This window comes from Lissotriton vulgaris, chromosome 10 (assembly GCF_964263255.1).
Source record: "Lissotriton vulgaris chromosome 10, aLisVul1.2, whole genome shotgun sequence".
NCBI classification, from domain to species: domain Eukaryota; kingdom Metazoa; phylum Chordata; class Amphibia; order Caudata; family Salamandridae; genus Lissotriton; species Lissotriton vulgaris.
In genome coordinates, this window is record NC_141698.1 from 156,818,052 (window position 1) to 156,834,305 (window position 16,254).

At 51.4% G+C, this 16,254-nt stretch overlaps 1 protein-coding gene across 4 annotated transcripts in view; it reads left to right on the plus strand.

Annotated features, from left to right (window-relative positions):
• The window catches only part of USP42 (ubiquitin specific peptidase 42), a 674,575-nt gene that overhangs the window by 269,008 nt on the left and 389,313 nt on the right, over nucleotides 1-16,254 (plus strand). The gene's annotated exons all lie outside the window — the stretch shown is intronic.

Below are 16,254 nucleotides of genomic sequence, written 5' to 3' on the forward strand. Positions count from 1 at the left end.
CACTCGCATTTTGAACATGCAACCCCCTTCAGCCCCCTTGTTTGTGGACCCTCTGCTAGATGTCCTTCACCGTGGGTCCGGAAATGTTGAGCTGCTTCTGCCCTTTGAAGCTTCCCTTTATGATGCCCTTTTGGGTACCTGGGTTTGGCCTGCTTCAGGTGATCCGGTAGCTCGTTCAGTTTTGCACCGCCACCGTCCTGCTCCACATGATCCTGTTTGCCTTTGTGTGCACCCTGCTGTGTACAGGTTTGTTTTGCAAACTGACTTCCCTTCCCTGCCATCGGGACTACCTCCCGGGAGTCCCGATGGCGTGAGTCATGGGGTCAAAACATCTTTGCCTCCACTAGTGCTGGTACTTACGGTCCTTAAATACAGTGTGTGTTTTGGCTCGGGCTACCTCTGCCCTGTGGGACTCTGCAGGGTCCTTGCTTTCTGTCACCTCTGAAGGCACTCAAGTCGACCCCCTTCATCTCCTTAAGGATGGCCGTGACCGTGCCGATTTCATGATCCGCTCGGCCTTGGATACTGCGGATTCTTTAGGCCGGGCTATGGCTGGTTCTGTCACCTTAAGGAGTCATGCTTGGTTGAAAGATTGCGTCTTCTCTGAGAATATCCGGGAGCGACTGGTTGATTTACCCTTTGATGGGGTTTTGCTGTTTGATGCTCACGCCGAATTGGCGGTTCACCGCCTCCTTGCCGGCTTTCGCCCACCCACTTAAGCCTGTCTTCCGTGGTGGTGCCTTTTCATTTAGCATTCATTAGATGCGTTCTGTGTTTTACATGGGCGGTGAGCCTTCGGACTTCTTTTCGCATGGTCAAGGGTGATTACCCTTTTATTTGCATCCCTTGGATGCATTTTGCTTTCAGCTGACAGTTGGCCTGCTGTGGCAGTATTTCACAGTTTACTGTGTCTGGTCCTCGGATTGTGGTTTGCTCTAAGAGGTGTTCCCCATTGTTTGGGGTGTGCATACTCCATGTGGGGTACTTGCATGCTATTATATAGCCCTGCTTATTTCACCTGGTCCTAGTGATCCTGTGGGCTTTTGGTGCTGTTATATTCCGTTTTACAGTGTTCAATGTATTCTCCTGGCACCATCTGCTGTGCACCATGGGTTGTCCTGCCTTTTGCCTATTTCACCTCCTTCAGGGGGTTTCATGGTGGTTCTCCTCTTCTATGCAGTTACCGCCTGTCATTACTGTGCTTGGGGTGCTGTCCTGGCTAGAGAGAGAGAGCGATATATATATATATATATATTTATATTATATTATATTATATTATATATATATATATATATATATATATATATATATATATATAATATATATATATATATATATATAATATATTATATATTATATATATATTATATATTTCTTGTATGTATGCCAATTACCATGAGTATTCCTCATTCTACGTCGTCACCTCTCTTCAAGGCTGTGAGGTCTGGACCAATGTCTCCATGTATTGGGGAGCTTGTCTGTGTGTTGCCCATACGGTCCCTTTTGCTTGCACTTACTGGGGTTGGTCTTCCAATTTTACTACTGCTCCTTTTATTAGTGTTTGGACACTGTACCTATCTCCGTCCGGATGCAGTTACTTCCCCCAGTTAGAGGTTTAGTCTCGGAGTCTGCGACTCTTCTCACGTTTCAACACCTTGGTGTTTTTTTGTGGCCACTTCCTTCGGATGTGCCTCTTTCCTAAGTATCACCCTCCTATTCTATAGGTTAGGCCTGCGGGACAGCTCTTCTGCTGGCAGTTGTCCCTGGTCTACTCCTTGCAGATCTATATTCATGGATCTGATGGAGATTACTAGCCGCAGATTCCCTAATGTAGAATTACCCCCAGGCATGAGCCTGGATCCGGAAAACTTTTCTGCCACAGCAACTCAGCGTGCGGGGGGAACGGCACCATGTGACTCCGCCCTTATGCCTGCGCCGGTGACGTCAGTGAGGATACATATGTCCCACTCTGGCACGCCTAAGTCAGTTTTTGTATCTTTCCGCATGCAACGCGGATCCGAATTACTGTCCTGGCCTGTTTTCAGGCCTTCCATTCTTTCTACGCTTCAGCGTTTAGTGGAACAGTGTTCGAATGCCTTCAGGCTTCAAGTTCGCATACCTCCTGTGCACGGCCCATGTTGGCGACGGACCCTCACCCAATTTGCATGTGGTGCCTGGGTGAGCACCACGACTCGGAGAGTTGCGACGCCTGCCAACACCGTAAGCCTAAATCACAGCGGGAGCGCCGAATGAATTTGCTGTTGGCGCGCTTATCCAGGTCGGTGTCGTCCCAGCGTCCGTCTGCGGAACGCCTTTCGCCGCGGCCCTTTGGGCGTGACTCACCGGCTGGTAGGTCTTTCAGTATGTCTCTGAGGCTTTGTCCTCCTTCCGCGGTGGACGCCGGCTCCCCCCGGGACAGGTGCCCCTGCTTGTCGCCTCCCTACCCGCCGTTTCCCGGCGCGGAGGACACTAGGGCCAAAATGACAGCCTACGCTGCGGCGCTGCAGGCTTCTTTGGCCCTTCCTCCAGCTCCTGTGATGTCTGCGGATCCCTTGCCTTGCGCAGAAGGTTTCGGCTTCAGGTCATAGGAGGGTGGCGTCGTCGAGGTGTAGTCCTTCGGGGCTTCTCTCGTAGGCGCCTAGCGTCCCTGCTGTGCCACAAATCCTTACGGGCTCCCTGTTGTATCGCAGGCGATCACCGGGACTCCTGGTTTGGCCCCATGTCCCGCTCGATCCTCATAGCAGGTGGTTGCCTCACCAGAGGTCGATCCGGGGCCGGTTCGGCACCGGGAGCCTTCCTCCCCAGCTCCGCTCGAGTGGCCGGGTCCTGGGGCGTCTTCCCGAGTCCCTTTCAGTCCTCGGCGTGGCCGGCTGCCCCGTCTGAGGTCGTGCTGGTGCCGTTACGCGCCACGCCTTCGCCGGTTCGGCGTCGGACTTGTCTCATTCTCCTGGAGGGCGCGTGGTCACAGGAGTTAGCCCGGCGCCACGTAGGCCGACTCCAGCGCCGGTCGACGCTGATCAGGCAACAATGGCGGACTCCACTTAGCTACGCCGGCGCCGGGTTCTGGATATGTTTCCTGAGGCCCCTTCTTCTCCTGAGGTCCGTCACCTCTCCGGAGATAGGGCGCCTTGTAGTTGTCTTCTCACCGGCATCTTCCAGGGAAGGCTCTTTGCCGTGCCCATGGCCTAAATCTCCGAACCCTTCTTTCCATGGCTCGCGGCTGGCTTCTTCACTGGCATCTCCGCCCTCCCCTGAGGCTCTCAGGTTCCCCATTCTTCTATGGATCCTCTTACATGCCGGGGCTGGCCGCTTCCCCCTTGACTTGGGGATGGGCGGCTCAGTCTGCAACCGTCACACACGGAGGAATTACTTTCACCTCCGCTGCGCCCTACTAAGGCCAGTGTTACCTTTGTTCGGGCTATTTCCACGGCAGCTGGTATTCTGAGGATGGGTGAGCCTGTCACCCCATTTCCTATAGACAACTTCTTGGAGATTCTCAACCAGGGCTCTGGTGGACGGGACTTGTTCCTTCACTTTGAAGCGTCACTTCATAATTCTCTTATGGGGGCGCCCTGCCACAGGTGGTCCGGTGCCTCAGGCACTACTGCACCGTCATCCTCCTGCTCCGCACGACCCGGTCTGTCTTTCTTTCCACCCTTCTACTCAAGGTGCTCTACTGCTCCATGCCTTTCTGTGTTTGCCTGTGGTGGTGTTCCCTCCGTCTCGGGAGGCCCGGTGGTTAGATTCATGGGGTCGTAATGTCTTCGCTTCATCCAGTGCCTTGAGGGAGCTTAACACTTTGTATGTGCTGACCAGGGCTACTTCTGGCCTGTGGAATTCGGTGGAGTCCCTTCTTTCTCTTGTCTCTCCTAAGGGGGCCTGTGCTGATCTGCAGGGCCATGTGTTGGATGGCAGAGAGTTGAGCGCGTTTATTCTTCGTTTGGCTTTGGATTTTGCCGGTGCTGTTGGCCGTGGTATCAGTCAATCAATCAATACATTTAAAGAGCGTGCTACTCACCCGCGAGGGTCTCAAGGCGCGGAAGGGAGGGGGGGGGGACGCTACTGCTCGAATAGCCAGGTCTTGAGGTGTTTCCGGAAGGTGAGTTGGTCCTGGGTCAGTTGTAGGTGTGCGGGGAGGGAGTTCCATGTCTTGGCGGCCAGGTAGGAGAACAATCTTCCTCCGGCGGTTGCTCTGCGGATCCGTGGGACTGTTGCGAGGGCGAGGCTGGCGGAGCGGAGCTGGCGGGTAGAATTGTAGAACGAGAGACCGTTGTTGAGGTATTCGGGGCACATGTCGTGGAGCGTTTTGTGTGCATGGGTGAGGAGCCTGAACGTGATCCTCTTGCTGACGGGGAGCCAGTGCAGATTTCTCAGGTGGGCAGATATGTGGCTGTGGCGAGGGATGTCAAGGATGAGTCGTGCGGAGGCGTTCTGTATGCACTGAAGTAGTTTCTGAAGTTTGGTTGTGGTTCCTGCGTAAAGGGCGTTCCGTAGTCCAGTCGGCTGGTGACGAGGGCCTGGGGGACCGTCTTCTGGTTTCTGTGGGGATCCACCGGAAGGTCTTTCGGAGCATGCGCAGGGTGTTGAAGCATGAGGATGAGATGCCGTTGACTTGTTTGGTCATCGTGAGGGAGGAGTCCAGGATGAATCCCAGGTTGCGTGCGTGGTCCGTGGGTGACGGTGCCGTGCCCAGCGCTGTGGGCCACCATGAGTTGTCCCAGGCGGATGGGATTTGTCCGAGGATGAGGACCTCCATTTTTTCTGAGTTCAGTTTCAGCCGACTGAGCTTCATGCATTCCGCGACGTCCTTCATTCCTTCCTGGAGGTTGGTTTTGGCGATGGTTGGGTCTTTGGTGAGGGTGAGTATCAGCTGGGTGTCGTCGGCGTAGGAGATGATGTTGAGGTTGTGTTTGCGTGCGATGGCGGCGAGGGGGCTCATGTAGATATTGAAGATGATCTTGGTGGCCGTGGAGCGGAACTGCGGGAGGGGGACTCTCTGGGTTCTGTTGGAGAGGAACGAGGAGATCCAGTCCAGCGCTTTTCCTTGGATCCCAGTGTTGTAGAGGCGGGTATTAGGGTGCGGTGGCAGACGGTGTCAAAGGCGGCTGAGCGATCTAGGAGTATGAGGGCGGTTGTCTCCCCGTTGTCCATCAGGGTCCTGATGTCATCGGTGGCTGCGATGAGGGGTGTCTCGGAGCTGTGGTTGGCTCGAAATCCGGATTGGGAAGGGTCGAGCGAGTTGTTTGCCTCGAGGAATGCAGTCAGCTGTTTATTGACGGTCTTCTTGATGACTTTAGCCGGGAATGGGAAAGGAGTGGTATGGCCACTTCGGTGGCTCGGTGTCGCCATGCTTGGCTATGCGATGCCGTTTTCCTTGAAAATATTAGAGATCGTCTCGTCGACCTCCCTTTTGACGGGGTCCTGTTGTTTAATAATTATGCAGACTCCGCCATTCAGCGTCTTCTGGTGGGGCTCCCTCCTCCCACTTGCTCCTCCTCCTCCCACTTGCTCCTATTCCTCCTCCTCTTCCTCCTCCCACTTGCTCCTCCTCCTCTTTCTGCTCCTACTCCTCCTCCCACTTGCACCTCCTCCTCCCACTTGCTCCTCCTCCTCCCACTTGCTCCTCCTCCTCCTCCCACTTGCGCCTGATATTTGGTTTTTGGACAGGTGTTACACTTTCTGTGAGGGATACTGTGCCCTCGGGGTCCTTCGTTGGCCCTGCTCTTCATTTGGCTGCTGGTTCTGCCCCTTTTTTGGTACAATTTTTTTTTCTGGCTGACGACTAAGCCTTCTGTCGTTTCAGCCGCAGGCCTATGATTTTGTCCTCTGATGCAGTATTTTTTTTCCTAAGAGTGGTTCCCATGCTTTCTTGGGACGTGTCCTACCCTACGTGGGGTATATGTAGCTATGGTATAGCTATCTCTTATGCGGGGAGGGTGTAGACTCCCCCTGGCGGGTTCATCGCCCTTCCTGGTATGCTTGTATTACGATGGTGCGGCCCTTGGTCCTTACTGGAGTGTGGCTTGGCCATCTACGGCATTGTGCCGTGGTGTTTTGCCCTTGCCTGCCGTTTGGTCTGGGCCTCTGTCTGGGGTTTCTGAGGGCATAGTTTCCTGTGTTGACCGCCTGGTCCGTCCTTCTTGTTGCTCCTCGCATCTTCTAGCTGCTCTCACTACTTAGTGGATCAGTTCTGTCCGGGGTGGTACCCTTTAGGGGTCGTACGGGACGGTTTGCTATCCCTGCCCTTGTTCTGAGCCCGACTTGGTCCGGGCCTTTAGTTTTGTGGCGTTGTCAGCAGCTGGCTGCCCCCGCCTGCTCTTCTGTTCTGTGGCCGGCAACCTTGGCGCTGGCCCTGGAGCGCCTGCTTGTTCTGTGGGGGCATTGTGGCTTCTGGTCTTCTGCCTGCTTACTGCTGAGGCGTCCTTCAGTCTTGTCCTTGGCTTCAAGCTGTGCTGGGCTCTACGGCCCTCGTCCTGGGTATGTTTCCCGGTGGAGGGCTTGACGTTTTTGTGCCTCTCCTCCTTGGAGTCTGCAGGTGGCTCTTCTTCCTCTGCACTGCCTGTACCTTGGGGCTTCCGGTGGAGGTCCCTGGTACTTTGACTGGGCTTGCGGTGTTCTGTCCTCCCTCCCCCCCTTCGTATTGCTTTCTCCTGTTGGTGAAGGCTGGGTTGCCTCTTTTGTCGTTTTAACACATCCCCTGTGGGGCAGGTGTTCCTCCACGATGTTGAGGTTCTCTTCGGTTTAGGGCTGGTGCCTCTTCCCTGCTGCGATGGACGGGGTATTTTCCCTGTCCCTGTGGCAGGTCCCCTGTGAGGTCTTCTTGCAGAACCCTTACCCCCTTTGGGGTATGTCTAGGGTATCTATTCTACGTTCAGGAATCTGCAGCTAGTAGTCTCTATCAGATGTACGAGTTACTTACCTTCGGTAACAATGTATCTGGTCGAGTCGATTCTAGCCGCAGATTCCTTTACAACCCACCCTTCCTCCCCGTCTCTGCCAGGGCCCTTCTTGGTCTTCTACGATTGCCTTCTTCGGGCGGCGGTCCTCTGCGGGTACTTTCTTCTACTCCCTCCCTGGGGATGCTTGCCTTGTTGTTGTTGTTGCTTCATTCCTTCCCTTCTGGTGATTTGTGGGCAAATGCCTGGGTCTTCTGCGCCCATGCATTTGATCTCCAGTGCAGGGTTCGTTGTGCCCTGCTTCCTTGTGTTGCTTGCACTTCTGACTCTTGCACTCCTTTGGGTTGAGGTCCCCTGGCTGGGTCTCAACCTCTGTTCTTTTTCTGAGTTTTCCTTTCTCCCCCCGCTGGGGTTGTTGGGGGATGAATTGTCATTGCGCTTCCATTCTGACCTAGGACCCTTTCTTGGCTCCAGGCGGTGGTTGCAGGTTTTTTGTCTGCTGTGCCCCTTTTTTTAACATGCTTTCTGTTTCCAGGGAAGCTGTTCGGTTGGTTGCAGGCTTGCTTACAGTGGCTGCGTGCTATTCTTTCGTTCCGTGACTTGGTGCCTTAGTGCCTGGCACTATTCTGGATATGCTGTTCCTTACCTTTCGTTTATTTCCCTTCTGTATAGCTGGGTTTTCGCACACTGTTCCAGTATTCTCACAGTTTTGTTTGTTATGGCTCCGTGTTGTGGCGCGGAAAGTTCTCCGAAGACAACTGACTTAGGCGCGCCGGGGTGGGGCTTATGTATCCTCGCTGACATTACCGGGGCGGACGACGTCAGGGCGGAGTCATGTGGTGCCGTCCCCCCAGCGTGCAGGGATACTGTGCTCACGCATGGGGGTAATTCTACGTTAAGGAATCTGCGGCTAGAATGGTCTCTACCAGATACATCATCACCAAACGTAAGTAACTCGTACATTGATTCTCTCTTTGGCCTTCATACCACCCGGACAGGCAGTCTTCTGCGTTCTTTGTCTACACCACCTTAAGGTCTCTATGGCCGTTGCCTGTTGCATGTTTCTGTGGTAACCTGCTTCAGAGGGCTTTGAATTGCTGTTGTTCGCCCCTGTTCCCCCATCTTGGGGACTGGATGTGCAATTGGCGTGTTTCTTAACCCGCCTGCTATTCTTAAAGCGTTGCTCAGTTTCTACCTCTTGCTCTTTGGGTTCTTGGCAAAAGCTCCTTCAGCCTTCCTTCCATAGGCTGGTCTGGTATGCTCTGGTTGCATCTCTTTATGTTCTTCTCGTCCTGTGGTCGGTGTCCACAGAATGCACAATGAAGCTGAGAGCGGACCTTCTTTCTTTCTCTCTCTCTCTCTCTCTCCTTCTCTCTCTCCTTCTCTCTCTCCTTCTCTCTCTCCTTCTCTCTCTCCTTCTCCCTCTCCTTCTCCCTGTCCTTCTCTCTCTCCTCCTCCTCCTCCTCCTCTTCCTTCCTCCTTCCTCCTCCTTCCTCCTCCTTCCTCCTTCCTCCTTCCTCCTTCCTCCTTCCTCCTCCCTCCTCCTTCCTCCTTCCTCCTTCCTCCCTCCTCCCTCCTCCTCCTCCTTCCTCCTTCTTCCTCCTCCCTCCTCCTCCTTCCTCCTCCCTCCTCCTCCTTCCTCCTCCTTCCTCCTCCTTCCTCCTCCTTCCTCCTCCTCCTCCTCCTCCTCCTCCTTCTCCTCCTTCTTCCTTCCTCCTCCTTCCTCCTTCCTCCTTCCTCCTTCCTCCTTCCTCCTTCCTCCTTCCTCCTTCCTCCTCCTTCCTCTTCCTCTTCCTCCTCCTCCCTCCTCCTCGTCCTTCCTCCTCCTTCCTCCTCCTTCCTCCCTCCTCCCTCCTCCTTCTCCTCCTTCCTCCTTCTCCTCCTTCCTCCTTCTCCTCCTTCCTCCTTCTCCTCCTTCCTCCTTCCTCCTCGTCCTCCTCCTCCTCCTCCTTCCTCCTTCCTCCTTCCTCCTTCCTCCTTCCTCCTTCCTCCTTCCTCCTTCCTCCTTCCTCCTCCTTCCTCCTTCCTCCCCCTTCCTCCCCCTTCCTCCTCCTTCCTCTTCCTCTTCCTCCTCCTTCCTCTTCCTCCTCCTCCCTCCTCCTCGTCCTTCCTCCTTCCTCCTTCTTCCTCCTTCCTCGTCCTTCCTCCTTCTCCTCCTTCTCCTCCTTCCTCCTTCTCCTCCTTCCTCCTCCTCCTCCTTCTTCCTCCTTCCTCCTCCTTCCTCCTTCCTCTTCCTCTTCCTCTTCCTCCTCCTCCCTCCTCCTCGTCCTTCCTCCTCCTTCTTCCTCCTCCTTCCTCCTTCCTCCTTCCTCCTTCCCCCTTCCTCCTCCTTCCTCCTTCCTCCTTCCCCTTCCCCCTTCCTCCTCCTTCCACCTTCCTCCTCCTTCCTCCCTCCTCCTCCTTCCTTCCCTCCTCCCTTCTCCTCCTTCCTCCTTCCTCCTTCTCCTCCTTCTCCTCCTTCTCCTCCTTCCTCCTCGTTCTCCTCCTCCTCCTCCTCCTCCTCCTTCTCCTCCTCTTCCTCCTTCTCCTTCATTCTGGTATATGGCCAGTGGTGAGGGTATAGGTGCAAGAGCCCTGTACCCCTACAGTGTCTAAAGTCCATTCTTAGACATTGTAAGTGTAGTGCCTCCATCAAGAGTATACGGTGCTGGGAGCTTCTTATTACGAACTACTTGGTATCAAACATCTCAGCACATTAAACCCACACTGATGCCAGTGTGGGATTTAATGAAAAATGCACACAGAGGGCATCTCAGAGATGCCCCCTGAAAACGAACCCACCCCTAGTGTCCAGGATGAGTGGCTGCTTTCAGCTGCCACCACCAGACATGTTTCTGGACCCCTGGGTCGAGAGCCTGCTGCTCTCTGGGGCTGAAACAATGCACATCCTGGGACGAGGTGCCAAGTGTCCTTCCCCAGGATAAGCAGGGTTCATGAAGGGGAAGCTTCAAAGGCATGCCTCCTTTGTGAGCCTCCCCAGACCATTTGCTGCTTTCAGCAACTTGTCCCCACTGGTTCTACCCCCCACTTTGGGCGGGAGAGCCGGCGGGAAAAACAAGTGAGGGAAGGAGGTGTGCCCACCTCTGCCAACTCAACCCCTCAGGTGGGGGGGAGGCAAGGTGAAGCACAACTTTGATTTCCCGCCATCTTAAAGATAGGGGGACCCAACCAACCAGGGACAGGCTCCTGCCCCCCTCCCACTGGAGGGTGGCACGATAGGGGGTTTACCCACCCCAGGGAAGGGACCCATTGGTCACTGCCCTTGCCCCAGTATTGGAACTTTCATAGATTTCCATAGCTTGTATCATTCCCCGTCGTCAGAATGGGAGCCTTGGTAAATACAAAATACCATAGCAGTAGGTACAAAAGAGAAAGAAAGGCCTATGCCTCATCTCATTTTGCAGCATATCCACCTCTTTTTGTAAAAGAGAAAAAAAACTTGCAACAACCAATCAGATCAGCCTCACCCCATAGAATCTTCCTGAGAGGACCTCAGACCCTCAGATGTTCTACCGCGCGTTGTGCTAAGTTAGTCTCCTCTGAGCACTCCTCAGTTTTTTCTACAACTTTGGATTTCAGCTACTTTTTTCTTCAAGATGTCGGGTAAAGAAAAGAAGGCTTTATTTAAGGCCTGTTCTAAGAAAAGGATTTATGTGGAAGACAAGCATAAGGATTGTATTGATTGCTTGTACCCTGACCACAAAGCCAATGATTGTAAAATCTGCAGAACCTTCTCCACCAAGACACTGAGAGACAGGGAAGGAAGACTTTTGACCTGGCTACAGAAGATGAAGTCACGGAAGGAGGTGATTTCTAGAGACAGCGAGGATTCCTCAGCTTCTTCATCAAGGAGATCTAAAAAGAGGGGTAGGTCTTCCCCTATAACATCAACTGAACCTCCTGCTAAGGCCTCTCAAAAGGCCTCTGATAGGTCTAATAGGCCCAGTCCCGGAAAATCTCCTCACCAAGGTGCAAAGGAGAAGCAGGGACCTGTGACTGTGGTAATTTCTACACAGAAGGTGACTCAAGTACCCTCTGTTGTCTCTCCACCATCTGAGAAGATAAAAGGGTTCAAAAAGCCAGCATCTTTACCTCAGGAGGGAAAATCAGAGAAGAAAACCCGATGAAGGCATCATCAGGTACGTCGATGACGGTTGCTACAATGTTCATCAGGCGTCAATAACAGCTCCGTCGAGGGTCCCGTCGTCGAGGGCTTCCACGACTACAGCTTCGTTGATGACTTCATCGACGACGCAGGTTCTGTAGTAGGGGACCACTGTGTATAGTCATAATCTAGTGAATAGTCCCCCCCGTCCCCCCCCCCCATGTGCGGGGACCCCGATGCAATCAAAAATAATCTCTTAAACTGTCTTTTTGTGCAGTCCTTCATAGACACTTAGGAGAGAATTTAAAGACAGATAATGCAGCCAAGGCTACACTGTCCAGTACTTCAACTAGATATTCCACCAAATTCAACATCAGCACAGCCTGCCAAGTTTCTTACACAGAAAAAACTTCCCCTTTCCCCAAGAAAGCCTCTGGAATGATAGAGAGGAAGGGGTGGACAGACAAGCCCCATAGGCTGCCATTATGTGGCTCAAAAAGGAATACTGTGTCTTTAAGGAAACTTTCTAGAACTCTCAGTATCCCAGAATGCACAGCAGGTCCCCTCCACTTTCAGTTCTTTTTGGAGGCGGATACAGCTAGACCTGTAGCATTCAGTACATAAACATCTTTCTCCACCGGGGAGGAGGGCGGGCGCTTATGACTATAACAGAGATACCCCTACTACAGAACTGGAGTTACAGGTAAGAAACGACTCCTTCTGTAGTAGGGGATCTCTGTGTATAGTCATAATTTAGTGAATAGAATGGCAAGCCCACCCCCACACCAAAGCGGCGGTGGAGAAGAAGAAACAACACAACACCACTACTGTGCGAACAGATTTCGCAGCGAAGTCTGCCCAACCTGAGCATCTGCCTTGGCATCAGAGTCCAGACAGTAATGCTTTGCAAAGGTATGGACGGACTTCCAAGTGGCAGCCCTGCAGATTTCTGCAATGGGAACATTACGGAGCAAAGCTGTCGTGGCCGCTTTGCCCCTGGTGGAATGAGCCTTAGGCTTACCCCCTAAGGTCTTATTAGCCTTTTGGTAACACAATTGTATACAGGACACAATCCCCCTCAAGATGGACTGTTTAGAGGTAGCAAGAACAGTCCTGACTGACCCATAATTGATAAACAATTGGTCTGACCTACGAATATCTTTGGTTTTATCCAGACAGAATTTCAACACCCTCCTGACATCCAGGGAATGAAGAGATCTCTCCGCTGGAGTGGAAGGATTCTTTTTGATTTCTCCGGGGTCCCGCACATGGGCGGGACTATTCACTAGATTATGACTATAACAGAGATACCCCTACTACAGAACTAGAGTTACAGGTAAGTAACTACTCCTTCCTATCTCTGTGTCGTCGATGATATTAATAACCTTGATGTCGACGAAGAGGACGCCGACGGTGGTGTCAACACCGACGATGGCAATGACGACGACGACGACAGCTACTATGATACTGACGACGAGCTCCTCAATGGTACCGTCGACTATTTCTCCACAGTCGACGATGATCCTTTCTCTGACAACGATGCTCTCGTCGACGACGATTCCATCGATGACGACGATGTCGTCGACGGTGCAAAAGTTAAAATTTCAATTAGAAAACTCCAAATTACACCTGAAATGACATCTCTGCGAAGGGTGATGCCTTTGCCTCCTGCATTACTTTTGGATGAAGACTACTCTGATGAGGAAGATAGTCCTTATGGTGATGCGTACAGTCCATCTCAGCTCCAGGTGAAATACCAGGACTCAGATTCTGATGACTATTATGAGGAACAGCTGCAACCCCATCCTTGGGAGAGGCCTCAAGAACAGTTACATCAGGGTATGGTTTCTATGCCTTCCTCCCCAATAAGGGACTTACAGATCATGTTGATGGATTATAGAAAGAGATTTCCATCCCAACCCTCTGAATCCATGCAACCACCTCCGCAACAACCGCCACCACCACCGCCTCCTCCATTGACTTCTACGGTTCAACCACTTGAGCCGGAACCTTTGGAGGAATGGCAGAATATCACCACAGGGCAGGTGAATGAGGATGATGATGATGACGATGATTCCTCAGATGAGGAACCGAATGTGAGAGAGGTCCCAAACCCGGATAGAGAATGGGACGACTATATTATACCAGATCCCGCTTCACCTGTACCGGATCCAATCCGGCAGCTCAATCTGGTTCTGGCTCATCTCATGAGACCTCCATTTGAGCCTATTCACAGAGCGGATCTAAAGTTTCTATCATGGAAAGTGCCTCTCTTTTTAACCTTGACATTGACTAGAAGGGTTGGGGAATTGCAAGCTCTTACCGTTAGGGAACCTTTTTTTACAGTTCAATAAAGACACTCTAATCCTAAGAACAAATCCGAAATTCATTCCAAAGGACCCTTCGGATTTCCATTTGAACGAACCTGTGGTTCTGAAATCTTTTTTCTCTCGACCTACATCTCCAGCAACAAAGTCGCTGCATTCCTTGGATGTGCAGAGATGTCTTAAATGTTATCTTGAACTGACAAAAGGTTTCAGGAAATCTTCACAGCTTTTTGTGACTTATAGTGCTCTGCAGAAAGGTTTCACGATTTCAAAATAATGCATCTCACGTTGGATTTCCAGTGCAATTCATTATTGCCACCAAGCGGCGGTTGAGCCGCTAGAAAGGCATGTACGAGCACACTCTACGAGATCAGTCTCATCCTCTGCTGCTCTCTTCGCTGCAGTTCCTATCAAAAATATTTGTAGGGCAGCTACATGGAGCAGTGCCCACCTGTTCACAAGGCATTACTGCTTGGACTCTTCCGCAAGGAATGAAGCAGCAGTTGGACAAGCGGTCCTGAGGAATCTCTTTCAATGAGCGGTGAGCTTTCTTTTCTATCCCTCCTTCATGCACATTTTGTATCTGATAATGTTTACTGACTACTGTTTCAATGGCTTTTTGCTTCTTATGACAGTATAGACACTAATGTATTTTGATGCTTATATCACAATATGTGCTTTTTATTGCTTACTGCTAGCTATTCTGATACAAGCTATGGGAATCTATGAAAGTTCCAATACTGGGGCAAGAAAACAAGTTACTTACCTGTAACTTTGGTTCCCCAGTATTGGGAACTTTCATAGATTCCCATGCGCCCACCCTCCTCCCCTCGGAAAGCTCAGCCTTCAGCAGATGTGGTTACTGTTACACAACGGCTACGGAAATCTGAGGCTCTGATGTTCTCTCAGGAAGGTTCTATGGGGTGAGGCTGATCTGATTGGTTGTTGCAAGTTTTTGGTCTATTTTACAAAACGAGGTGGATATGCTACAAAATGAGATGAGGCCTAGACCTTTCTTTCTCTTTTGTACCTACTGCTATAGTATTTTTTTATTTACCGAGGCTCCCATTCTGACGACGGGGAATGATGCAAGCTATGGGAATCTATGAAAGTTACCAATACTGGGGAACCAAAGTTACAGGTAAGTAACTTGTTTTCTTACCTACCTGTAATGCCCCTGAATCTAGTATTTAGGAGGCACCCTGAACCTTGCTTCCTCAGATCCAGCCTGACAACAAGACGAAAAGAAGAAGGACCGAATAGCTGTGCAGCCGCTAACAAGAGGAAGACGCCCACTGACTTGGCCACAGCCCTACAGGCCTGTCTCCCCTCGAACCTGCTCCTGCGAAATCCCAGTGTGTCCTGCAGCCAGCTACCTCATAAACCCCGGCGGACCTGCCTGCCTTCACTTCCAAAGAGTGCTTCTCCTGTAAACTCCAGATTTGTTCAACTGCAACCTCTGGCAGCAGCCAGAGACCGCAAAGCCAACCCACTCTGCACCTGCCGAACCCGGCCTGAGTGGAAAAAATCCACTAGGAGGTCACCCCGACGCTCCTGATCCAAGATCCGGCAACCCCTTACCTGCCTCAAGCCCCCAGCCGACGCCTGCAGCCTAAATCCAGGAGGCCCCCCCTAATCACGTTCATGTGCTGGTAAGAAGTTCTGACCCCAAAAGACACCCCTGCATGCGACGCCGCTGCCTTGTGTGCCTAAACCGATGGTGCCTAACCAACCCTTAACTTCCCAACTTACCTCTCCAAGTGGTGGTCGCACCCAGAAGTCCTTTGTCTTCCTGCCTGCAGTGCTTTTGCAAACCGGAGTTTCTCCATATAAACCAACAGGGCACACGATATCAAAACATCACTCTGCACCCGGCCGCCCCAGTGCAGCTGAGGGTGCACCTTTTGTGCTACTTTGTTACCCCCATTTACCCTGACTTAACCTCTTGGATGCTAATGACAAGGGTAACTCGTCATGCACTTACCATTCATTTCAATGGAAACTATAGGAGAATGATAATATTGCCTTAGCACTAAAGGGGTTAAACCCTAGGGGCTTTGCTCCCACAACCCAGTGGCCTGCTGGCCTGCAGCCACCAACCGGAGGCCTCCGATCCTCCATTGGATAACATTGGGCTTCAACTCTCTGCACGCAGCCGCCCTAGTGCCGCTGAGGGAGTAGCAAGAGTGCATTACTGATCCTGGGGGACCCCTGATTCTAACCCCAGAACCTTAACTTCCACAGTCGATAACTTACCTGTGAACCGATAAAATGTTTTTCCTCCATCGGATAACATTGACAATTTTCTTCAAAAAAGTTTCTAAGTGTGGAGGTTTGAAAACTAAAAATATTCTTTAAAAATCATACGAAAGACCAAAACGTATTTACTTACCAGTTTGCAGGGAATATCCCAGTGCTGAATCTAGGTATCCAGCACTGAGTTAGAAAAGTAATGTAAAAAGTAACTTACCTGTAATAGTGGAAAAGCCTATTCATTTCAATGTACTGTATTTGCTAAATATTGCAACCTACTACATCCCCCTATAAATCAAACAAAGTAAAATTCCTATTGCATTTTCAAACTGTCCTACATTCAGCACCTTATTACTGTAAATTATTTAAGGCTTACCTGTGCTAGGTTTGCTTGGTTCTAAAAATAAAACAGTATGTTTTCATACAAAAACAATTGGCTAGAGTTCAGTTCTTGAGTGTGTGAATTAATTTGCTGACTGTGTACATCAAACGCTTAACACTGTCCTCTGACACTGCCTTACTGCTCGACCACTCTACCACAAATAGAGAGTAAGGTTCTATCTAACTTTAACCTCTGCTACCGCTGGGGTCACCTGGACTCTATACACACCGTACCTCATTTTGGTGAAGTATATATAGAGCCAGTTTGGAAAAAATAGCTCAGTCCCCAGCA